At 47.0% G+C, this 12,424-nt stretch overlaps 1 pseudogene; it reads left to right on the top strand.

Moving 5' to 3' along the window:
• Window positions 1-9,991: 9,991 nt before the first annotated feature.
• LOC118020568 lies at window positions 9,992-10,557 on the top strand (annotated as a pseudogene).
• The last annotated feature ends 1,867 nt before the right edge of the window (window positions 10,558-12,424 follow it).

Here is a 12,424-nt window from a genome sequence, read left to right as displayed (position 1 = left end):
TAAAAGTCCTAACGTTTTAACTCAACAGTCTCATTTAAGCAAATATACTCTTAAGAACTAATTCAACATAACAAAAAGTGACATGCATAATAATGTAACGCATAGTATTTTCGTAATAGGGTAATCTGAAACACTTTGAAATCCAACATTGGATAACAATTAAACAATGTGCAATAAATATACTTATATATTTTAGCCATTGAAATGATATTGTCATGGGGAGCCTGGGTAGCACAGTCAGTTAAGCGTCCAACTCTTGGTTTCTGCTCAGATGGTGATCTCAGGGTGGTGAGATCAAGCCCAAGCCCCGTGTTGAGCTCCGTGCTCAGTGTTGAGTCTGCTTAAGTTGCTCTCTCCCTCTCCCTCTGCAGCCCCCCTTGCACACCCTCTCTCTCTCTAAAATAAATAAATAAATCTTTATTTAAAAAACTATATTGTCATGACAATATAACAAGCTGAAGACATGTTTATGCTATAAGCCTTCACGTCCTTGAAAAAACACACACATGAGAAAAAGCACTGGAAAGAAAGAACTGTAATGATAAGTCATTCTTATGTTGGGCATGTGAAGTATTTTTCAGCTTCATTATCTGCATCTTGATATTTTTCTTTCCTTTAAAATGTTTTCAATTTTTTTAGCTTTCCTTTTTTTCTTGATATCTTCACAATATTACATTTTTCTATCCAGGAACAAGGTTTTTTCTACAGTGATTCTCTTATCATTTACATCCTTCCATCATTTTCTTTGTTTAAATTGGTTTTTTATTGCACAGGAAACCCATGATTACATTTTCATGATTTTTCCTGTATATAAAAGGACCTCAGTTTTGCCCAACAGTTTTTATTTTCTAGAAAATAAATGGGAATGGACTTTCATTTGTGAACATAACAAATTAATGAATGGGACGGGCCTTCCCAACGACCCAAATACTTATGCCTACCAGATGGAATCGTGATACACAGCTCAACTCTATGTTGATTAATGTAAAACATTAAATCTATTTACTTGGAAAGCATCTGAAAAGATTAGCAGTGGTTAGTCTCTGGGTAGTGAGATAAGATCAAACTGCTTTTTCTTTGTTCACTTTTCCTACAGTGAGTCTGTATTATTTTGTGATAAAAAAGAAATGGTAAATGTAGATCCCAGTTTTAGGCTCAAGCCCTCCTGAAGCTCTGGGCCAGAGCCTGACCCAAGTCAAGGTCAGGGAAATGCAGCCAGAAGCTTCCCCCTCAGCGTTTCTTCTGCCATTCATGTTCCACTTCCCATCCCTTGCACCCATCAGTCACACTGTCCACACGCGCCCCCCCACACACGGGAAGTAAGAGCAGGAAGCAGGGACCCTCAGTCTGGTCTCTCTCTTGGTCCCTGGGCTCCTTGGTGTCACCTAGGCGGCTGGAGCAATAGCTACACCCAGGTTCCCTCCCCGAGTCCCCAGCACCAGAGCCTGCTAAGCCATCCTAGCTCTAGTTCCTGCCAAGCCATCCTAGCTCTAGTTCCTGCCAGACCTTTATTAACCGTGACAATGGTTTGGAACGCCTGAGAAACATCCTAATCTCCCTGTCTCCCTGTAGAAGCAAATAGAGTTCAAGAAGGCTGTGGAGGGTGGAATGGTGGCAGATGCATCCCTGGAGAGCCCAGCTCCAGCCTTCCTGGCCAGCCTGTGTCTCCCCCTCTCGGCTCAGATCTCCTCTCAAGAACCTGGCCAAGCCTGCTGAAAGAGAGCTGAGGAGATGACTACAAATCGAAATGAACATCCTGCTGTAAAGAATTCAGAGCGGTGATAAATAGCTTTATGGCGCCCTGGCATATTGCAGACAGCAGAGAATTCTCTCTCTCCATCCACCCCTGAGTAAATTAGAGAGACACCCCTCGTCCCTCCCTCTTCCTGACCCCCACAATACTCAGAAAAAGGAAGCGTGACCACGCCTAATGAGGAGGGGCAAGGAACAGCCCAAATTAGAGGGAACCTCATTAAAATATGTCTCCTCATAGCTATTCAATCACTAATTGACTTTTCCTGCTCACTTTAATTTTGACATTGGTGTCTTGATTAATTAACTCTGTCACCAAAGCCCCAGGGTGTCACAGAAGGACTCACCAGGAGTTTAGCTTGCTACGTTCCAGCCAGTTTGACAGGTAGGCTCTCCCTGGCCAGCTCCATGGGTAATGGCCTGAGCCTGTCGTGGTCCCTTGAGCCCTAGAGGAAACAGAGACACGCTGTCATTCTCTAACTTTTGGCCACAGGGCCCAGCCAGCAGGAAGAGAATCAGGAGGCCCACGTTGTTGCTTTCCCTCTCTGACAGCATAATAAATTTCCTTCTATCCATCTGCATTCTCATATGGATACGAAGTTCATCATGGACCCCATGGCCAGTGGGAGAGATGGAACACAAGTGTTGTTTCTAGATAAGCTTCCTGGGAAATCATTTGGTCACTCACTCATTCATTCGTAGAAGTATTTAACTTGCTTTTGAGTGGCCTGTGCTGGACTTGTGGGGAAGGAAGGGGTCCAAAGAAGTATAAATTAGGGGCCCTGCCCATGAGACATTTATAATTTTAGTTGAAGAGCTGTGACATTCTCTTATAAAAACAGAAGCCAAGATTTGGTGTTCGGAGAAAACCCCCAGGTGGCAAAATCAATTGTCCTGGGTATTTGGGCCATATGTCCCCACTCACTTCTGGGACCCCCTGGCATGTTTCAAACGTGCACTGCGTAACCACCATGGAGCCACCAGCAGGGGGAGGTTTGGCAGGAGAACTTAAAAAGTCAAAGTTCTCTTCCTGTCTGGCTTTGGTCACTCTCCCTCAGGGAGTGGAGGCACCAGGTCGCAGGACATAGCAGGTGAGAGAAGGGAAGCTCCCCTTTCACCCCCTCCTCAGCCCACCCTGCAGAAGAGGAAGATTGATCCAGACTCGGCGTTGCTTCGGTAGCTTTGACTGGGCTACCTGTGAATGGAGCGTTCCACCCTACAGGTGGGCTGGGGGTCTGCTCCTGGTCTACACGGCACTGGGAGCTCTTAGGCATCTTGCTTTTACTTTCTCTTTTCTCTTCAGCTTGGTGGCAGAAGTGGCATATGGCCCCGGGGGCGCAGTCCTTGAGCACACCACCCATCCTGCCCTCTTCTCTCTCCTTTCCAAGTGGGAAAGAAAGAAGATTCATGACCAGGGATTGAATCTTTTCCTAGGGTATTTGGTGTGGGGAGGAGAAAGCAAAAGCCACGGCTGCTTCTGTTTCCTCCAGCCTAACTTACAAAACCCTCTTTATTATGGCTCAGGGTCCACCCTCACTAGCATTTAGGTGCTATTTTCCCTTTACAAGTTTTATCATGTGTGTCTTTCTCTAGGAGACTCCTAGGGAGGAATGCCATGATCTTGGACAGAATACTGCTATTCCAGGGTCCCTTCTCTAAAGACCATCCTCGAGTGCCTGATACACGTGGAGAGCCGACAAGGCCAAGTCATCCCCACGGTGTGCCTCCTGCAGAGGGCCTGGTCCTGATAGTATTTTCAGGGCTCTACCCTAAAGGAACTGCCTTGCCACGTGCTCATATCTGACATGTACTTTCCCAGATTGCCCTGCTTCTTGTATCTCCTATTTTCACTCTTGATCTACTTTTTAGCCTACTGTGGCAACCAATAATAATACCCTTTGCTTCAAAAAAAAAAAAAAAATCCTAATGGCTTTCTAAAGTCCAATCAAACCTCCTCACCATAGCCTACAGGGAAGGCTGCACTGCTGATCTCAACTCCCACTGCCCCTCTCTGTGGGAGGATTGTGCATCCCCACCCCCGATGGCATCACTTTTGGCCATGTAACTTGCTTTGGCCAATGGAAGTGGCACATCAACTTCCATGCAGAAGCTGTAAGGATCACATCATCCTCCACCTTCTCTCTTCCCTCTGCGAAGAGACCAGAAGTGTCCCAGGTAGGAGCTATCCTATCTATCTGGGTCCTGGAGTGAAGAAGATTTGTAGCCAATCCACAATAGACATGTAGTATGAGTGATAAATAACCTTCTTTACTAGATGTTATTGAGATGTGAGGGTTATTCGTTACCATTCAGAGGAGCCTCATCTGACTGACATATTCTATGGTGCCATCCAACCCCTGACCACTTCTCCAATCTCATGTCCTACCTTCCCTTCCCTCACCCACTAAATTGCAAACACCCTGGCCTTCTTTCTCTTCCTTGAACATGCCATGTTTGTTCTCACCTCAAAGCCTTTGCAGAGTACTGATTCCTCTGCCTGGATTGCCTTTCCCTGAGGTCTTCACGTGGCTGGCCCATCTTCATTATTCAGATCTCGGTTTGAATACTAGCTTCTTAAGAAATGTCTGCCCTGAACTCTATCTAATGTAATCTTTGTCATGTTATCCTGTCTTATTTTGCATCTGTCCACTAGTTTGTTATTTTTTTTCCCTCCTTGGGAATGAACGCTTCATGAAAGTAGAGATCTTGCCCATCACAGTCACTGCTGTATCTCCAGACACTACAAGGTCACCAGACACATAAGAGACACTCAGTAATACTTCTGTCATGAATAAGTAAAAGTCTCTCCCAAACTTTAAACCCAGTTTCAACTGCCAACTAGACACCTCTTCCCAGAATTCCTGACTCAAGAGACCCAAAGCAGAATTCATAATTCTGTCCCCTCTTCTCTTACCCCAACCTTGTCCTCATCTTATTCCTGGTTAATGACTCCATCCCGCATCGTGTCACCCCAACCAGACTCAAGTACTCTTCCACTCCTCCCCCTCACTCGCTTCCTCCATTCCCAATCAGTCACCAGGCTGATTCTCTTTTTTAAATCTCTCTCTAATCTACTTTGTCCTCATTCCTATGCACCTGCCCTCACTCAGGCCCTCATCATCCGTTGCCTGGATTATCACAATCTTTGCAGAACAGGGTTCCCTGTTTCCAATTCTCTCCCCTCCCATCTGTGCTGCACACTGCCACCAGAATTATCTTTCTAAAATCTGATAATGTCACTCCCCTGTTTAGAAGGATTTAAAAGGAGTTCCAGGATAAAGTTTAACTCCTTGGAGGCCATGAGATACCTTTGCGTTCTAGTACCTGCCAATTTCCCAGTGTGTCTGCCACTCATGGCCAGACCCCTCACCGCATCCAGCCACACTGAGCCAGGGCAGCAGATCCAACATGTATTCGCACTCACTGCTCCCTCTCCCTGGAATGCCCTTCCCCTTTCGGCCCCTGGCCCCTCACCTCCCCAAACACACAGGAAGGAACATGCACATAAGTACACACTCCCATCAGGACCCACCTACCGAGAGCAGCCTTCTCTGCTGCTCTCACTCTCTCTGCAAAGCCTCTCCCCACTCCTCCCCACCCTCCTCCTGAAAACAAGAAAATAGCTCTAATGATGTGCTTGATGCAAACCTCTCTTAGAAGATCACATGGCACCGTATGCTCTTTGGGTGCAGGTCTGTCTGTGCAATCCTCAAGGGCTGAACAAGCAGCCTTTCTTGTTTGAGTTCCCAGTACTTCACACAGCATGTCTTTCCCGATAGATACATAGCATGGGCTCAATAAATCTTGTTCCAGTGAAAAGATGGATAGATGGTATTAAGTATAGGAGAGAAAATAATAGATGGGCTAATTACATTACCAGCCAGAGCACTCGTCTGCATGATAGGACCAGGAAAAGAATGCAGATGATAGTTGAATCAACTCTTAGTTTCAGTTCTGTCCTAATAAAGCTATCCTACAAAGTGAATACATGCCTGGAGTAACAGGAAGAGGATCCCAGGACCGAAGGAGCCCTCAGCTCCAGACCTCACCAGTACACTGACCTCCGATGTGGCTCTTATACTCTCTGTCCTGGGGGTCCTCATCTACTGCTGATAGAGCTTTCTCCCACCTGTGTATTAACAAGAAAGGGCTCTCCTAATGTTGCTCCCATTGTACAGATTCTAAAAAAAAGGAAAAGGATGTCCCCAAACTGCACAACTGATAAGCAGCAAAGTTAGAACTTGAACTAGGGCTCTCTGTTTCTAAGCTGTGTGTCCTCCTCACCCAGCTGGGCCGTCTTCCCCTCCAAAGAGAGCATCATCAGTAAGTGGATTATCTCTGTTACCATCACCTCTAAAATGCTTTAATGCCAGTACTTTCTTCCCTGCGGCTGTCTTGAATCGCTTTCCCCACCTAACCTCTCACTGTCCCAAGCACCTAGTAGGGCCTACTAGGGCTGAGCCTCTGGAGAATGGGCCAGGACCCCTGGTTCTTCGCCCAGGAAATAGAGGCTCTCTTCCAATTGGGGAGCAGCAAGATCCTCAGCAGGGCCGCTCAGAAGCCAAGCTGTCATTTTAGAAGATTCAGGTTCCAACTTAATACTATTTGAGGCTCAAAATAACCCCTCCAGTCTCCCTGCTTATTTCTTAAATGCAGTTCTTAACATTAAAGATGGCACCTGTGGGGGAGGAAAAAGAAGGGATTTAGGCTGAGAGTTGGTTTCATGTCACCTAAAAGGATTATTTTATACCATCAGAAAGATAATTCCCCTCCTACCGGGGGAGGATGGATTAGGTCTTTACTTCAGATGGCACTTTATGAAAAGATTATTTAAAGATTATAGGACAAAACAGATACATTTGACAACATCTGCTAGGGCTGGGTTTTGTGGCTGCCTGAGAAACAATTGCTAATTTATACAATTAATAGATTGCTCGCATTGGTGCTAATCTAGAGGCTGTCTGCCCGCAAATGTCCACACACTCCTGCTTTCTTCCCCATCTCCCCACTGATTGTTGACGGAGAATGACACAAAATGCCACTGCCCCCATGAAGTCTTCCCTGATCTCTCTCTCCACTTGGAAGTGGACACTCTTGCTTCCAGGCTCCCTCCCCTTTTTGAAGGTATTATCACCATGTTGCTTAGTGCAGGAGATCTACTTGCCTGTGCCTTCTCCTCCTGGACTGGGAAGCTTCTTACACACGTCATTACTCAGGCCCCATAAAGCTGTACATACACTAGGTGGGGAGAAATGTAAGCGCTTCTCTGTGCCCCCAGGTCTCAGCTATCCCCCCAGGCAGTGTAGGGAAGGAAGGTCTTGGAGGCTTCCAGGGGTCAGGAGGGCACTGGTGTTGCTGGGGTGGGGTTCTGCCCTCTGAATCTCACCGTATTGTTACTCACAGAGGGGCTTTGGGGCTGAGGAGTACAGGCTGTGACCTGCCATCCTGAAGGGCTTCTAGAAAGCACTGCGGCCCAGGGCATGTTGGCCAGACACCCCAGGACTCCGGAGGCTCGGTTATCTATGGTGGGGCAGTCTTGAGAAAAGTATTGAAGGAAAGTATGGAGGATCCTAGATTACTTCTCTGAAAAGCCTTTGGGCGTGGTATGACAGAAGCAAGTCTGCTTTCCTCAGCGTCGAAGGCTGTCTCCTGAATCCCCAGAAATCTGTGAATGGCACCTATATTCATTCCCAGCATTGCATAAAGAATGGCTACCCACTCTTTGAGCCTCTCCCCTGTCACTGCCCCTTGGCCCACGCCGAACTAAACCCAGCCCTGACCTGCATGCCTCAAACTCTTCCCTGCATCCAAGAAACAGTTTCTTCGGCCTGGACTGCCTCCCCTCAGCCCTTCTCCATCCCATGAATTTCTCCTCCACTCGTTTAGACTCAGCTCAGATGTCGGCTTCTCTGTGAAGCCTTCCCTGATGCCGAGTATACATTATCCGAGATAAAGAGAAGCAAAGATCACCGTTTCTAAAAACATTCACTAATAAATGGCCTCTCGTAGTAACTACTGCTCAACAACTATTTAGTGAGTGCCCATTACGTGCCAGGCACTGATCTCCACACTTGGAATACCGCGGCAAGCAGAAGAGACAAACATGCCCACGCTCATGGGCTTACACTCCAGCAAGGGGCAGGGGGACAGGTAAACACAATGACAAGTAAATTATACAACATGTTAGAGGTTGATAAGTGTGTGCAAAAAGGAAAAAGTAGAGAAGGGTAAAAGGGACTGAGAGAGTTGAGGGCGACAGGAGAGGGGGGGGTGGGCTGAAGGGGGATATGTAAGCAGGCTAGCTTCAAGACCTCAAGAGAAGGAAGGAGGGAAGCAGAGGAGGAGAGCAGACTATAAGGAGTGTCCAGTAAGCAGCCAGAAACGAGGCCAGAGTGGAAGCCAGGTGGAGAGGCCATGTCGAGGAGGAAGGGTCGATCATCCCTGTCTACCCTGCTGCTACAGAAGCGAGGTGGACGCTAAGAGTCACTGATGCAGCAACAAGGAGGGCAGAGGTGGGCGTTACAAGAGCAGGTCTGGTGGGGCGACCGACCAGAGTGAGGGCTGACTGAAGCAAAGTGGAGAGAGTGGGGAAATGAGAATGCGGAGGGAGCGGGCGTAGACAACCCTTTTGAGGTATGCTGAAAAGGGGAGCAAAGACAAGGACACAAGCTGGAGAGGAAAGGCATGTGGATGAAAATAATCTAACAGAGAGCAAAGCACCGGGGCCACAGGAGAGGGGGACTCTTGCTAGAGCAGAGGAGGACGACGGAACAAGTGTACGTGTGCAGAGGCCACGGAAAGTCCTGACTCCCCACGGAACTGCAGCCCCATCCATATTCACCACGCTAGGGACCTGGGCCCTTTGTTCAAATGTATTCATTCATTCATTCCACAGATTTTCACTGAATGCCCTCTACATGCCTGGTTTGTTCTAGGCACTCCCAACACCCAGCACACACAGGCCCAATGATCTCTGCTCTCCAGTAGGCAATGTGCTCGTGGAGGATGCTTTGCATGTCACCAAAAGATCCTGAGTTTGACAGACTCAAAAGACAAGGACATTTAACATCCGCTATAATAAAAGTCCTGATAAATGTTCACATTATGTCATTATTATAGCCTTAATCAAAATGTATCACCATTGTCTATCTGCTACACTGACAGCAAATTTTTTTATAATATTTATAACTCCAGCACCTAACAGTTTCTGACACAGGGAAGGGACTTTTGAGATGTTTATTGGATGAATATGTGAAACCTGAAAGATGAGGGAAAGTCCTCATTTCGGGTTCCTCCATAATATTCACCCATGTAAGTCACCCAGCTATACTTTCCAAAAACAAACATCTAAAGGTGACATCTAACACCTTTATGCAAAATAGTGATTCACACTGAAGTATGAAGCAGTTTCCTTGGATACTTTTCTCTTAACAGCCAGCTCAGATGGGCCGTCCCTTATCGACTGGACTTTTCCATGGAGTGGGACGGAATGGAGATCCGAGAGGGATAATTTGGAAACCGAGGTACCACCAGGTAACCGAAGATGAGATGTCCTGGCCCAGTGGGTTGGTCCTGCTTCAGCATGGTGACATCAAATATCATTGGAGGGGATGTGGGAATGGGACATGAAAGGGGTTCAGAGGGTGAACAGAGTTTGTAAAAGGGCTCCTCAGTTTGAGGACACTTGGAACCCCCGTGGCTGATAGTCCCGAGCTCCATCCCCAGTCATTTCCAGGTGGCAGAAAACAAAGCGTCTAATTCTAAATTGGTGTTTCTGATTGTTTTAATTAGTAGGCTGTCTATGTCTGATTAATTTTTCACCCTCCCAAACTTCCCATCAGTATATATATATTTGGCACCATGCAAAAGCCACTGGCCTTTAAATGACTTGAGCTCTGTGCATCTGGAGATGGGCAATCACGGAAGAACAAGCCAGAAAGCAATTTTTTGAAGGAGTGAGGGGGAAGCTGGTACTTGATCTTATTACTTCTGACCAATTTCTTGCTTTCTCTTTAAAAAAGAAGTGGAATCGTTTTGAAATTGTACCTTCTGGGAAGGGCTCCCGCTGCGAGCATCTGCCAGGCTGGGACCCACAGCCAACTCCACCCCCAAGTGGTTTGAATTTTGAGCCTCCTGTAGTCCTGATGAAACTTTCACATTCCTCAAGTTCATGACACTTGGAACTTCAACAGTAGGAAGTTTATGCACATTGGGATAGGTCAGCACCGGGTATTAAGAGATGAGACAGGAACTTGATACAGATGGATAGGAAGAAACCAATAAAGGAAACTCTGGAGCAACTAAGTGACTTTAATGATTTCACTGAAGAAAATCATGTCTAGAAATATGACTTTGGTAGATGAGCCAAGTGGAATGCAACCGGCCATGCAGGCAGCCATGAGCCAGGCCTTTAAGACCCCAGACGTCATCAGATTATTTGCCAAAAAATGGCCAGGCCAGCTCCAGACAAGGTGAGTGGAGATGGATGGAGAGCTCGTGGTGGGAAAATCTGGAAAGAGGCCTGAACACCCAACAGAAAGTGGAGATACTAAGAGCTCTCAGGAAACTTGGAGAAGCTGAGTGCAGGTAACAAGGCCCTCTTGTCAGCAAACGCAAGTGCTCTCCTCAGCCAGTCTGAGACCTTGGTGCTGGAGGCAAACTTCTGGCACTGACAAGTTTTGAGGTTGGAAAAACAAAAAGATGACAGGGCCTGGAAGCTTGGGACATTCTTGCTATACATGGCATTTGTCTCCTAGGGTTTTTGAATCATTGCCAAGAAACCAGGAGACTCTAGAAATGCATTGATAACCTAAGAAAAGGTGACTGAAAAACATAGTTGTGGCTTCTGGTTATACCCTTCATCATGGTGCTTTGTGATCCTAGACTCGTTAGGATGAGGGACGCATGGGATCTTAATCGTTATGTCTTTCGTGTTTGAGAGAGAGAACAGGAAACGGCTTCTCTGCCTGTCTTGATTAAGCCTCCTTGTTACTAAGTGCTGATAGTAAATGAAAAGATGTGAACTAAAAATTAAAATTAAAAAAATAATAAATTGCACCTTTTGTGATTTTTATGGCTGGATATTATCGCATTACATGTGTAGACCTCATTCTGTTTATCCGTCCATCTGTTGGTGGACACTTGGTTTGTTTCCACATCTTGGCTGCTGTGAACACGGGTGCACAAGGATCCGTTCGAGCCCCTGCTTTCATTTCTTTTGGGCACATACCTAGAAGTGGAACTACTGAATCATATCGTGGGTTCTACTGACCCTTTGAGAAACTGCCAGACTGTTTCCTGAAGTGGCTGCACAATTTTATACCCCACCACCGATCAGCAGGGTTCCCACTTCCCCACGTTCTCACCAACACATGTGATGTTCTGCTGCCGTCGTTGTTGTTTTTATAGTCACCCTGTGGGGTGACGCAGGATCTCACTGCGCTTTTGATCTGCGGTTCCCTGAGGACAAATGCTCCTGGGCCCCTTTGCAGAGCAGTAAATCAGTAACAGATAACTGTTCTGCTTCCTTCAGGACTCGGTGACGGTGACACATGACACAGGGGATGTGAATGGACTCTGCAATGCCCAACGCAAGTTATTAATAAGATGATGCTTCCACATGAGGCACTGATGTGTGACTTTTGTTCTCACGGGGCCATCCTAGCCACTCCCACAACTTCAACCCCTGAGCGGTAAATTCTGATAACACCCTGGTGCAAGTGTTCCCAGCTGTTGAAGGGGGCTCTCGCCTGAATGTTACCCCCTCCTTTAGTTGCTGGTCTGATGTGGAATTGGGAATCTGTTGTATAGAATGGAATTGAGTCTAAGAAAGATTTTGACCTTTTCTTCCGGGCACATCTGTGTGTGGATTTGACCTTGTGGTTTTACTTATTTTTTTTTTTTTTTAAGATCTACTTGTATATTTTAGAGAGAAAGAGAGATTGAGAGAGTGCGAGCAGGGGGGAGAGGCAGAGGGAGAGGGACAAGCAGACTCCCTGCTGAGTGCGGAGCCTGACAAGGGGCTCCATCTCACAACCCTGAGATCATGACCTGAGCCGAAATCAAGAGTCAGACGCTTAACCGACTGAGCCACCCGGGCGCCCCTGACCTCATGGTTTTAAATGATCTTAAACCACCATTATCAACCTGACACTCTGACCATGTGACCTGAAAAGAATTTTATATTCTGGCTTCTGAGGTCACACAAACAGTAATGACTCAAACTTCACTGGCCAGAGCTTATTCAGAAGCTCAGAACGCTGTCAAACGCCCCTACACAAGTGTTTCTAGAAATCCAGACTCACAAGAATCATCCCACCAGGCATCCCATGCCCTAGAGCCCTCATGGTGCTCCGACTAAAGTAAAAATGGGGAGAATGTCTCTTTCCTCCACTCTGGATACCTGGGGACCCAAGCAGGGCTGTGGGCGCTCTGACCTCACAGAGCCCTTGGAGAGAACTGCCCTGAGGACTTCCGTCTATGCCACAGGCTGCAGACCCCAGTCTGTGGGTGAGGAGGAGCAGACCCCAAGCTGTCTGCCTACACCCCATCTCCCTCCTTCTCTGGCTCCTCACCCTTATGCCCGTTCTGCTCTGCCTGGTGCGGCTCCTGCCTCACCTCCACCCTGCGCTGACCAGTCAGGGATACTGCATAGTGCAGTACCGAAGCCAAG

The sequence above is a fragment of the Mirounga leonina genome, unplaced genomic scaffold, assembly GCF_011800145.1.
Source record: "Mirounga leonina isolate KUSES-001 unplaced genomic scaffold, KU_Mleo_1.0 Mir_174, whole genome shotgun sequence".
NCBI classification, from domain to species: domain Eukaryota; kingdom Metazoa; phylum Chordata; class Mammalia; order Carnivora; family Phocidae; genus Mirounga; species Mirounga leonina.
Note: the sequence above shows the minus strand (reverse complement) of the source record. Positions and strands in the feature narration are given on the sequence as shown.